This window comes from Orcinus orca, chromosome 19, assembly GCF_937001465.1.
Source record: "Orcinus orca chromosome 19, mOrcOrc1.1, whole genome shotgun sequence".
NCBI lineage: Eukaryota > Metazoa > Chordata > Mammalia > Artiodactyla > Delphinidae > Orcinus > Orcinus orca.
The window spans coordinates 59,051,857-59,064,236 of NC_064577.1; the positions used below are offsets into that span (position 1 = coordinate 59,051,857).

The 12,380-nt window shown below is 37.9% G+C and overlaps 1 pseudogene; it reads right to left on the reverse strand.

Moving 5' to 3' along the window:
* The window catches only part of LOC125962028 (RAD52 motif-containing protein 1-like), a 131,251-nt pseudogene that overhangs the window by 107,966 nt on the left and 10,905 nt on the right, over positions 1-12,380 (reverse strand).

The following is a 12,380-nucleotide window of genomic DNA, read 5'->3' on the forward strand; positions in this document are numbered from 1 at the left end:
ATAAATCAGTGACTTGGATCATGGGGCTCTTGATAAAAAAAAAAAATCGTCACTGATTTTGGGAATCCTTGTCTTAATCAGTGTTTTCTCTTACACGTGCCTATATTGTTGCTACATCTGTCTCAAATGTAGCCAGACAGCTGCCAAACAAGCCACCTCCATGCTAATGAAACCTCTTGCTGGTCAGGGCACATTGCAGATGAGGGGGACTCATGAGATTATAAGAGCCCATAATGAGAGGTAAAGTGTTGGAGGGAGTCATTGAGAGGACGTGACTGCCAGTTGACCCACAAGCTGGACCCAGGCAATCAGAGGCTCTTACCCCCTCCCCGTCCTTGGATTGAGAGCTCTGCTTGCCTTCCTCACACTGGAAGCTGCCCAGGGACACAGCCTTGAGATAGTAAGGTGGAATTGAGACCCCCTTTATGGTATATGTAACTGAGCCCAATTAAGGCCTCTACGTAAACTTTAAGATTTTAGCAGGCAGGTGAAAAGATCTGCTTGTCTGCAGCTGCCTAAGGCAAGCCGTATGTAGGTACCCTTTCTTAAAAAACGTGCCACCTACCAACCTGGAATCGCCTGCCTCTTTCTTCGGTCTCTCCCTGCCCTTCGTCTAGGGACACCCAAATAACTCCCAAGGTTGCAAACTAACAGCCTCTGATTTTGTCTTTGTCAAAACTGTTAACATCTTTTTAAAGTTAGAAGCCTATATACTAAAAAAACAGCAATGAATCTGTTCAAAGTCTCAACAGTTAGAGAAAACACCTAATACCTTTTCATGGCTTGCAGTCTCACGTTCAGACACATTCTTATTAACACAGTGGCACATGCTATTTAACTTGCTACTATCAAGTGATAAAACATAATCATCTTTCAAAGCCAGTTAATTTTCTTTCTACTGCCTAGTTTTTAATAGTTCCACAAATCTGGTAGTTTATTTAGTGAACTATCTGTGGTTGTTCATGTATTTTGTTTACAAATCACTCACTCAGACATGATACTCCAGTCAATAGCTTAATATTGAGATACGACTGAATGACTGAGAGAAGTTTTGTCCATGTTCTCATGATGGTGGAGATCTACTGTTTATCCTTTTCTTGGCAGCCAAAACTGACTTGGAACCCAACTTGAAGTTCCAAACCAAATCAACCTTTCCATTATCATTCAGCCCTCATGCAAACCTGGATGTCCTGACTTGACTTCACAGAACCATGTGGCAGCCACCTTCCTAAAGGCTGTCAGTGAAGGGGTTCCAGGCACAATATGGAGATATGTGCCTTGGTAACAAGGGGCTGCTGAATAAGTTCTCTTAGGAAGAAAGTCCATTTTCTCAATTGACTCTTCTCTCTAACATGGCAAATTTTGGGGTGATATGTTAAGAAGTCAAGCAGAGACATTTAACATGAGGATAAAGAGGGGGAGTGGGGGTAAAAAAAAATGAAGGCAAGGGAGAGAAGGGTAGCTAGCTAGTTCCACATGTCTCTCTCTCTTCTCAAAATAAGTCCGAGGTCCTTTTAATAGAATCCTAAATTTCTGTGATTGCAACAGCTCTTAGAAACTACTGAATTCAAACTCTTCTTGGCATTGATAAGAAAACTGTGGACTAACAAGAAGTTACAGGCATACCTTGTTTTATTGTGCTTTGCAGATATTATGTTTTTTACAAATTGAAGGTTTGTGGCAACCCTGCTTCTAGCAATTCTATTGGTGCCATTTTTCCAACATCATTTGCTCACTTCATGTCTCTGTGTCACATTTTGGTAATTCTCACAATACTTCAAACTTTTTCATTATTATTATATTTGTTACAGTGATCTGTGATCAGTGACCTTTGATGTCACTATTACAAAAAGATGTCACTATTCACTGAAGGCTCAGATGATGGTTAGTATTTTTTAACCATAAAGTATTTTTTAACTAAGGTATGTACATTGTGTTTTTTGTTTTGTTTTGTTTTTTTGCGGTACGTGAACCTCTCACTGTTGTGGCCTCTCCCGTTGTGGAGCACATGCTCCGGACGTGCAGGCTCAGCGGCCATGGCTCACGGGCCCAGCTGCTCCGTGGCATGTGGGATCTTCCCCGACCGGGGCACGAACCCGTGTCCCATGCATCGGCAGGTGGACTCTCAACCACTGCACCACCAGGGAAGACCCACTGTGTTTTTTTTAAGATGTAATGCTATTGCACACTTCATGGACTACAGTATAGTGTAAACACAGCTTTTATATGCACTGGGAAACCAAAAAATTCGTGGGACTCATTTTACTGTGATGTTTGCTTTGATGCAGTGGTCTGGAACCAAACCCACAATCTCTCTGAGGTCTGCCTGTACATGAATTTTAGACCCAGCTTCCCGTCGTGCTCTTTTCATTCTGTCTTGCTACCTTTGATCAAAAATTTAAACTAACATCTATAAAAAGCTTATTAACACTGAGCAAAAATACTTTGCATATATTATTCTATTTAATACCAAAACATCTGTTTTAGGCAGCCACCAGCACCATCTGAGGAAGGTTATGTACCATCCCTAAAATCTCCCAGAACTGGCTGGTGAGGGAGCTGAATGTGACTGCAATCACACTGTTTCTCAAATACTTCCTCACACATGGTGATTTAAGCTCAACCTTCTCTTGACTGTGCTGAGAGCAGAGCCACAGATATGCCTACTCCAACATGAGAAATAATATTGTGCTTTTCTGGGAGATATATTTTAAAAACAAGCCCAAAGAGAGAAGCTAAAAGAAAAGGTATTTGGGGACTTCCCTGGTGGCACAGTGGTAAAGAATCCTCCTGCCAATGCAGGGGACACGGGTTCAAGCCCTGGTCCGGGAAGATCCCACATGCCATGGAGCAACTAAGCCCGTGCGCCACAATTACTGAGCCTGCACTCTAGAGCCCGCGAGCCATAACTACTGAGCCTGTGTGCCACAACTACTGAAGCCCGCACACTTAGAGGCCGTGCTTCTCAACAAGAGAAGCCACCGCAATGAGAAGCCCGTGCACTGCAACCAAGAGTAGCTCCCACTCACTCCAACTAGAGAAAGCTCGCGTGCAGCAAGGAAGAACCAACCAGCCAAATATGAAAATAAATAAATAATTTTTTTTAAAAAAAGAAAAAAGAAAAGGTATTTTCAGCAAAATAGAAAATCTCCTGTGTATAGTATAAGTAGTTTGGTGTATAAACACAAAATTTGGGCAGCATAAATATGGCTCCTTATGTATTCACAAGTTAATTTATTTCACTCAATGACAGACAGGAATTAAAAAAGAAACAGAAATCACTGATAGGAATTTATCAAGAAAGTATGGATCTATTACACTTTGACTGGAAACGATCTATTATAGCACACAAATGTGTCACCTCTTCTTGGTTATTTTATATTTCCATCTAGGAACTCTGAAAAAAGAGGGCATAAAATAGTGATTGCAAATAGTCTGATTATCTTGACAAATGCAATGCAGCCTCTTAGGTATGACACTCCTGCAGGCCTCTTCAGCAATCCCATGAAATCTGGAACATTGCTTGGTTCCACTACCTACAGGGAAATACAATTTGCGTCAGGAGTTACCTCCGGCTGATGCAGCTGAGAAATGTTATCTAATCAAGTCTGTAAGCGTCTCAGACAGGTGCTCTCTCCTCCAACCTAGGAAACACCCTGAATAATTCATTATCTAATATGTTACTCTAAGCCAACATACCTGAGGGCGAAAAAATCTCACATGTGGCACTCCTTATGTGGAAAAAGCAAGGGCTTTAGAATTCTTAAATTCTCATAGGAAACATCACAAAACCCTTTCTTTTAATGTTAAAAAAATGGCATCAGGAAAATACGGGCCTTGCTACTCCATTACCGACTTCCTAGCTGATTTCCACATCCATACCTTGGCTCTACCCAGCTTGTAAATAATCCTTTCCATTGGTTAAATCCATTGCTAAATCATCATCCTCTCTCTACACTCAATTTCACTACAGACGTGAACACACTTGCTTTGCAGCGCCTGCGGATGGTGCTGCAGATACTTCCCCTGCCCAGTAGGGAGGAGAGTCCAGGCAGACTCACAGCTCTTTTTCTGGTTCAGCCTCTTTGTTCCTGCCCACACCCTCACTTCCCACTATCAAGACTAGAAGCTGGTTTGCTTTCGTTTTGACCCTTCAGATCTCAGACCAGGTGGGCATGGAACATGCTCTCGTCTCCTTAGGACCCAACACTAAGCTGACTCCTTTTATCAGTGATTCTCAAATGTTAATACACACCTGGAGAGCTTGTGGAAATACAGATTACAGGGCCCCACCGAAGTGTTTCTGATTTAGTAGATCCGGAGAGGATCAGAAAATATACATTTTAAAGCGAGTTCCCAAGTGATGCTGATGCTACAGGGGATCATGTTTTTAAGAACTTCCAAGTTACATTAATGTTTCCCACACTGGCTTGTTCATTATTTTAAAAAATAAATTTATTTATTATATTTACTTATTTTTGGCTGTGTTGGGTCTTCGTTGCTGCATGAGGGCTTTCTCTAGTTGCGGTGAGTGGGGGCTACCCTTCGTTGTGGTGCGGTGGCTTCTCTTGTTGCAGAGCACGGGCTCTACAGTACGCGGGCTTCAGTAGTTGTGGCTCGTGGGCTCTAGAGCGCAGGCTCAGTAGTTGTGGTGCACGGGCTTAGCTGCTCCGCAGCATGTGGGATCTTCCCGCACCAGGGCTCGAACCCGTGTCCCCTGCATTGGCAGGCGGATTCTTAACCACTGCACCACCAGGGAAGCCCTGGCCTGTTCTTGAAAATTACCTGGCAGTGCCTGAGGAGGAAATGCACAATATTTATTGATCAGCCACCACATGCCAAGCGCTGTTACAGACCATATAGACAGAGCAGTGACCAAGAGAGACCAACACATACATGCCTCACAGGATGTGGCAAAGTCCTGGAAATACAGTACATGTTCAATAAATGCTTATCACAACTGTTTTCCAAACTGGAGATAGTAATGGTTACCTGCCAACATGAAATGATAGAATGAATATATTTCAAAGGAATAGTCAAACTAATAATTATAGTTGTAGTTATGGTTATGATTGATATTATATTAATATGACCAATTGTATAAATTTTAAGATTCATTAATTTCATTTTTCTTTTTCTGCCCATACGCCAAAGGATGATATAGCCATGGGATCACAGAATACAAGAACTGAGGAGGACCTTAGAGATCTTGAATAGAACCCCCTCGCGGTACAGATGAGAACACCATAGCCCTCTGAAGTGAAGTTCCCTTCTGTAAGACTTGATTCTTACAGGTCAGACATGGAATGGTTTTCAACAGTGAATACTCCACAGTGCTTGGTCAGTGCCTATAGAGTGTAGGTTCTGAATAAATGTTTGTTGACTATGAGAATAAATGAAAAATGTATAAATAAAGGTCAATGGTAATCTTTGCTCAAGGAGTGCACATGGAACATTAGGTGGCCAAATAGGCAGCTTTTCAATTTGGTGTTTTAAAATATGACAAAAAGCCTATAAATATCTCGTCTCTGAAATAGCATCATACATAAGCATGGTATAGTATTGAATAAATTTTATAACAAGTCTCTTTTCAGTGTAAATTAATAAATTTCCTTTTCACATTATTTTTAGCTATCTAGGCCCTTAGGCTTTACTTAATGATGATGCACTTGATTAAATAAAATGAAAGTTCTTTCAGACATTAAAATGAATAATGAATTAAGACTTAATCCAAAAGTAATTTAACTTTAAACATTCACATGAAATTAAATGAGTCATTGAATTTGCTATATAAGCAAGCATTAATCTCATCAGGCTATGAAAACTAGAAAGTTATACAGTGATCCATTAATTTCAGAGCCTAATACAAGGTCTGTTTAATGCCTGCACTCCATTAAGAAGTCTTATTCCACAATATAAGTGCTTTCTCATAAGTTTAAACCCCAATTAATTTTTTTTACTGCTCCAATCATGTGATAATCAACTCTTGACAAGATTATGGCTGCAAATCTAAATATGGTATGTAATGTTATCGTGTGAAACAAATTTTCTCATGGCCGGCCTCCATCAAAAAAGAGGACATTTATAACACTGGCAGGAATATGAGCATAATATAGCCCATGCCCCCTCCATCCATGGGTGTTTGAAGTAGTTTATAATTCACCCAGTACGTGGATAGATGTCCCTGTTACATGAAAGCAAAATTCTTTCATAGAGTTACAAAAGCCAAAGCAGTGGAATGTACACAAGAATCTTATGCTATAAGCAGATACAGTTCAATGTTGAAATCAAAGAGCATATATTTTTACGCATTTAAAATATTTCCCCATATAAAAAAATGAATCATAATTCTATCAGAAGTTTTTACATCCCAACTTTAGGTTCCATGTGCAGTAAGCCCATTTTACACTTTAAACCATAGTTGAATAAAGGGTAAAGAAAAAAGAAAGAATGAGCAACAGTGTTGTACTTATTACCTTACATAATATTTGGCTAAATGACAAATCTATAATGCCATTCTACATGGCATTTCATTAATCAATGTTGGAAGATATGGGGGGGAAAGGACAACAGGTAGTAAAAGTGAAATATATGTTTTTCACTGGCAGGCAGGTTCACCATCAATTTCATTATATGCCATATGACAAACATCAATTATTTTGTAATAATAAAGAGGGAACCAAGGAAGCGGAATGTGCGAATATGATCACAGTGGTGTGGACTCATGTGTATTAATTATTTCATTGCATTGGGATTAGATTAAAAAATTATATGGTTTGCATATTTTAAACACTCATTAATAAATATTAGTTCTTATTACTTAGAGACTGGCTAATAATTCATCAGCGGCCTATTTGAAATCTACAGCAGTAAATTTAAATAATGAAGTCTATTATCAATGAAGAAGGATTTTGTGGTGAAAGAGAATAAATTGTTGCATAATTTTTTTAACCAAACAAGCATGGTTTACAATGTAAATCTATTCATACTTGGGCTGCTATTCAAAGTCTATATGATCTGTCTCCTAAATAAAGAATATGGGGTGGAGGAGGGAGTTTTCTGGGTCATTCATTTGTAGCCATTCATATCACTTAGGATTTAACAGTTTAATCCCATCTCTGCATTTAATCACCCCCCAACCCCCCCACCCCCATTCTAGTGCATAACTGGCTGCCAAGACCATATGGACACTTAAGACTTGCTCCCATCAACTCAGAGGCTTAGGACAGTCCAAGTGCTGCCCCTCCCAAACCAGCACAGCAGTGCTCAGGGGAAGCTTGAAGGAGGCGCAGCAAAGGTATGCTTTATTTCTTTGTACTCATCACAAAACTTAAAGCTACTTTCACATATTGTAAGTATTCATAGGCAATTGACAATGAGTACCTTAACATTTTGAGTTCTCCTAAAAAGAGAAAGGAAGGTACAAAACCTTCCAGTTTAAAAATGGATAAATGTGAATTTGGAGTTTTAAAAAATTTAAATAAAAGGAAGAGTTGAGCATCAATTACATTTCTAAACGGGACACCCAGGCAAGTTTTCACTATTGTAAACATTTCCTAACTTGAGAAATGAACACCCATCATATTTTGGAGAAGCCCCTCTTTTTTCAAGTCTTAGTAGAATTCAGGGCTTCCCAATATCCTTCCAATATGTTATACTTTTTTTATAATTTAGAGTTGTTTTCCATCATCTGCAACCAAGAACTCTGGGTAGCATATTACGTCTTTAATATTCCAATTACCCATCTCTACAATTGGGGATATCCCCTCACACCATATAAAAAATAGACTCAAAATGGATTAAAGACCTAAATGTAAGACCAGAAACCATAAAACTCCTAGAGGAGTACATAGGCGGGACAGGCTTTGACTTTAATCATAACAATATTTTTTTGGATCTGTCTCCCAAGGCAAAAGAAACAAAAGCAAAATTAAGCAAATGGGACATAATTAAACTTAAAAGCTTATGCACAGCAAAGGAAACCATCAACAAAATGAAAAGACAACCCTCGGAATGGGAGAAAATATTTGTAAATGAAGCAACTGACAAAGGATGAACCTCCAAAATTTACAAGCAGCTCATGCAGCTCAATAACAAAAAACCAAATAATCCAATCCAAAAATGGGCAGAAGACCTAAATAGACACTTCTCCAAAGAAGATATACAGACTGCCAACAAACACATGAAAGAATGCTCAACATCATTAATCATTAGAGAAATGCAAATCAAAACTACAATGAGATATCATCTCACACCACTCAGAATGGCCATCATCAAAAAATCTAGAAACAATAAACGCTGGAGAGGGTGTGGAGAAAAGGGGGGTGCTCTTGCATTGTTGGTGGGAATGTAAATTGATACAGCCAATATGGAGAACAGTATGGAGGTTCCTTAAAGAACTACAAATAGAACTACCATACGACCCAGCAATCCCACTACTGGGCATATACCCTGAGAAAACCATAATTCTAAAAGAGTCATGTACCAATATGTTCATTGCAGTTCTATTTACAATAGCCAGGACATGGAAGCAACATAAGTGTCCATTATCAGATGAATGGATAAAGAAGATGTGGCACATATATACAATGGAATATTACTCAGCCATAAAAAGAAATGAAATTGAGTTATTTGTAATGAGGTGGATCTACCTAGAGTCTGTCATACAGAGTGAAGTAAGTCAGAAAGAGAAAGACAAATACTGTATGCAGATATCTTTTTAAATGAAGTGTCTGTTCAAATCCATTGTTTAATTGGATATTTATATTGAGTTTTAAGAGTGCTTTATATAAAAAGCAATGGAAAAAGTCCTTTCTCTCAGATATGTGTTTAGTAGATATCTTCACCCAGATTGTGACTTATCTTCATTGTATTAAATTGTCTCTGAAGACTAGAAGTTTTAAATTTTTGATGAACTCTAATTTAGCAATATTTTTTCTTTTTTCATATTTATTTAATTTATTTATTTGGTTGTGCTGGGTCTTAGTTGGGCAGATGGGCTCCTTAGCTACGGCTCATGGGCTTCTTAGTTGTGGTATGCGAACTCTTAGTTGTGGCATGCATGTGGGATCTAGTTCCCTGACCAGGGATCGAACCCGGGCCCTGTGCATTGGGAACTCGGAGTCTTAACCACCAGGGCAGTCCCTTAGCAATTTTTCTTAGATAGTTTGTGCTTTTTTGAGTCTTATCTAAGAAATCATTGAGACCCCATTGTCTAACCCAAAATCACAAAGATTTTCTCCTATGTTTTCTTCCAGAAGTTGTATAGTTACATTTAGGTCTATGATTCATTTTGAGTTAATTTTCATGTATGTTGTGAGGGAAGGGCCAAGTTTCATTTTTTTGCAGTTTAAAAAACTATTTCTGTAGGACCCTATTGTGACAGTTTATTACACAACTTACTGCACCTTAAATTGTGCCATCCCCCTCCAATATGGCAAGCTAATAGAAACTTTCTGTTATGTCAGGGCTAGTTGAGGGGATTGCATTAGATTAGTATGCGGAAAGGGCCCTGCATTTAGCAGTCTGTTCCAACCGTCTTTGTCAGGTCAGCTGACAAATGACTGTCTTCACCACGCTGTCACCCATTGGTCACTGCTGTAGCCTCATCTCCCTCAGCCTCCCACAGCATCTCCCACAATTGCGATCCCTCTCTTGTCAGCTAGAGGTCCTCCTCTCTGGATATTAAAAATTATTTCCCTATGTAACTATAATACTGTTAACACACAGTATTGAAGAAATTAAATTGCTACACAATAATATTACCTAATAAAGAGTTGCTATTCAAATTTCCCCAATTGTCTCTCTCATATAATATCATTTATTTTAACAGGTTTTTGAGGTATAATTGACATACAATAATCTGTGTTCACACACACACATACATACAAACCATGAAGACATCACCAAAATCAATATGTCCATCACCTGAGAATGTTTCTTAATGTCTCATTGTAATTCTTCCTTCCCATCGTTCCTTGCCCTTCCCAATCACCATGCAACCATTGATCTGCTTTCTGTTTACATTTTCTAGAATTTTATGTAAATGGAATCATACAGTGTATACTTTTTTCTAACTGGCTTCTAACTCAGCATGATTATTTTAATCTTCATCCATATTGTTGTATATATCAGTAATTCATTTCTGTTTATTGCTGAATAGTATTCCATTATATGGATGTACCACCATTTATCTATTCACCATTGATGGACATTTGAGTTGTTTCAGTCTTTGTCTATTACAGGTCAAGTTGCTATGAATATTTGTGTACAAGTCTTTGTATGGATGTATACTTCCATTTCTCTTGGGTAAATACCTGCAAGTAGAATGGCTGGATCATTGGTGAGTGTATATTTAAGTTTTTTTAAAAATACCTATTTTCCATAGTGGTTTGATCATTTTACATCTCTACCAGCAGCGTATGGAAGTTGCATTTTCTTCACGTTGTGGCCAACACTAGTTATGCTCAGTATTTTTAATTTTAGATAGTTTAATAAGTGTGTAGTTGTATCTCACTGTAGCATTCCTAATGATTAATCATGTCAAACATTTTTTCATATGCTTATTTTCCTTCTGTATATCTTTGAATCTTTTATCTATATTTTTCTGGAGTTCTCTTTATATATTCTAGAAATTAGTCCTTTATCCAATATGTAAGTTGCTAAGTATTTTCTCCCATTCTGTGACTCATCTTTTCGTTCTCTCAAGAGTGTCCTTTACAGGGCAGAAATTCTTAATTTTGATTGTGTCTAATTTATCCCTATATATATTTTTATCCATTTTTTTATGGATTATGCTTTTGGTGTTGTATTTAAGAAATCTTGCTTAATTCAAGGTCATAAAATTTTTCACCTATTTTGTTCTAGACGTTTTATAGTTTTATGTTTTACATTCAGATCTTTGAACCAATTTGAGTTCATTTCTGTATATGGTTTGGATGGAAGTTCTTTTCTTTTTTTTTCTTTTTGCACCTGGATATTCAATTGTTCAAGCATCATTAGTTGAAAAGACTATCATTTCTCCACTTATATGCCTTTGAACCTGAAAGTCAGTTGTCCACATCTCTCTACTTCTGAACTTTCTATTCTGTTCCTTTGATCTTTTTGTCTATCTTTACACTACTATCACAATGTCTTGAAAGTGTAGCTTCATAAGCCTTGAAATCAGTTACTGTTAGTTCTTCAACTTTGTTTTTTTTCAAAGTTGTTTTAGTTATTCTAAATTTTATTTCCATAAGAATTTTAGAATTAACTTGTCAATTTCTATAGAAAAGCCTACTGGGATTTTGATCTATAAATCAATTTGGGGAGAATTGATGTCTTAACAATATTGAATCTTATGATCTATGAATACATTATATCTCTCCATTTATTTAGGTCTTCCTCAATTTCCCCCAGCAATATTCTACAGTTTTCAGTGTGCAAGTCTTTTACGTCTTTTGTCAGAATTATTCTAAGTATTTTATATGTTTGATTCTATTATAAGTAGTATTTTAAAACTTTGATCTCTGATTGTTGAGATAAATTAATCTTTTTGTATGTTGATCTTGTACCCTGCAAACTTGATAAACTCATTTATTAGTTCCAGTAGCATTTTTGTAGATTCTATCAGGTTTTCTACTTAATCATGTTATCTGCAAATAGAGATAGTTTTACTTCCTTTCCATTGTGAATATCTCTTTTCTTTTTGTTGCACTGGTTAGAACCTTCAGTGCAATGTCAAATAGAAGTAATGAGAGCAGACATCCTTGCCTTTGTCCTCATCCTGGAGAGAAAGTACTTTCTCCTTCACCATTAAATATGATGTTAGGTTTTTTGTAGAAGTCATTTATAAAGTTGAGGAAGTCTCCTTCCATTCCTAGTCTACTGAACGTTGTTTTTTTCTGTAATCAGGAATACATGTTAGATTCTTTCATTCTTTTCCTGCATCTATTGCAATGATTATGTGATTTTTCTCTTCTTTTCTTTTCTTAATTTGTTTATTTATGTTTGGCTGCATTGGGTCTTCATTGCTGCACGCAGGCTTTCTCTAGTTGTGGTGAGCAGGGACAATTCTTCATTGCAGTATGCAGGCTTCTCATTGCGGTGGCTTCTCTTGTTGAAGAGGACAGGCTCTAGATGCACGGGCTTCACTAGTTGTGGCACATGGGCTCAGTAGTTGTGGCTCACGAGCTCTAGAGCGCAGGCTCAGTATTTGTGGTGCATGGTCTTAGTTGCTCCATGGCATGTGAGATCTTCCCAGACCAGGACTCAAACCCATGTCCCCTGCAATGGCAGGTGGATTCTTAACCACTGCCCCACCAGAGATGTCCTGATTTTTCTTTTTACTGTGCTAAGATGGGTAAGTTGATTTTCAAATATTAAGCCAACCTTTCATTCTT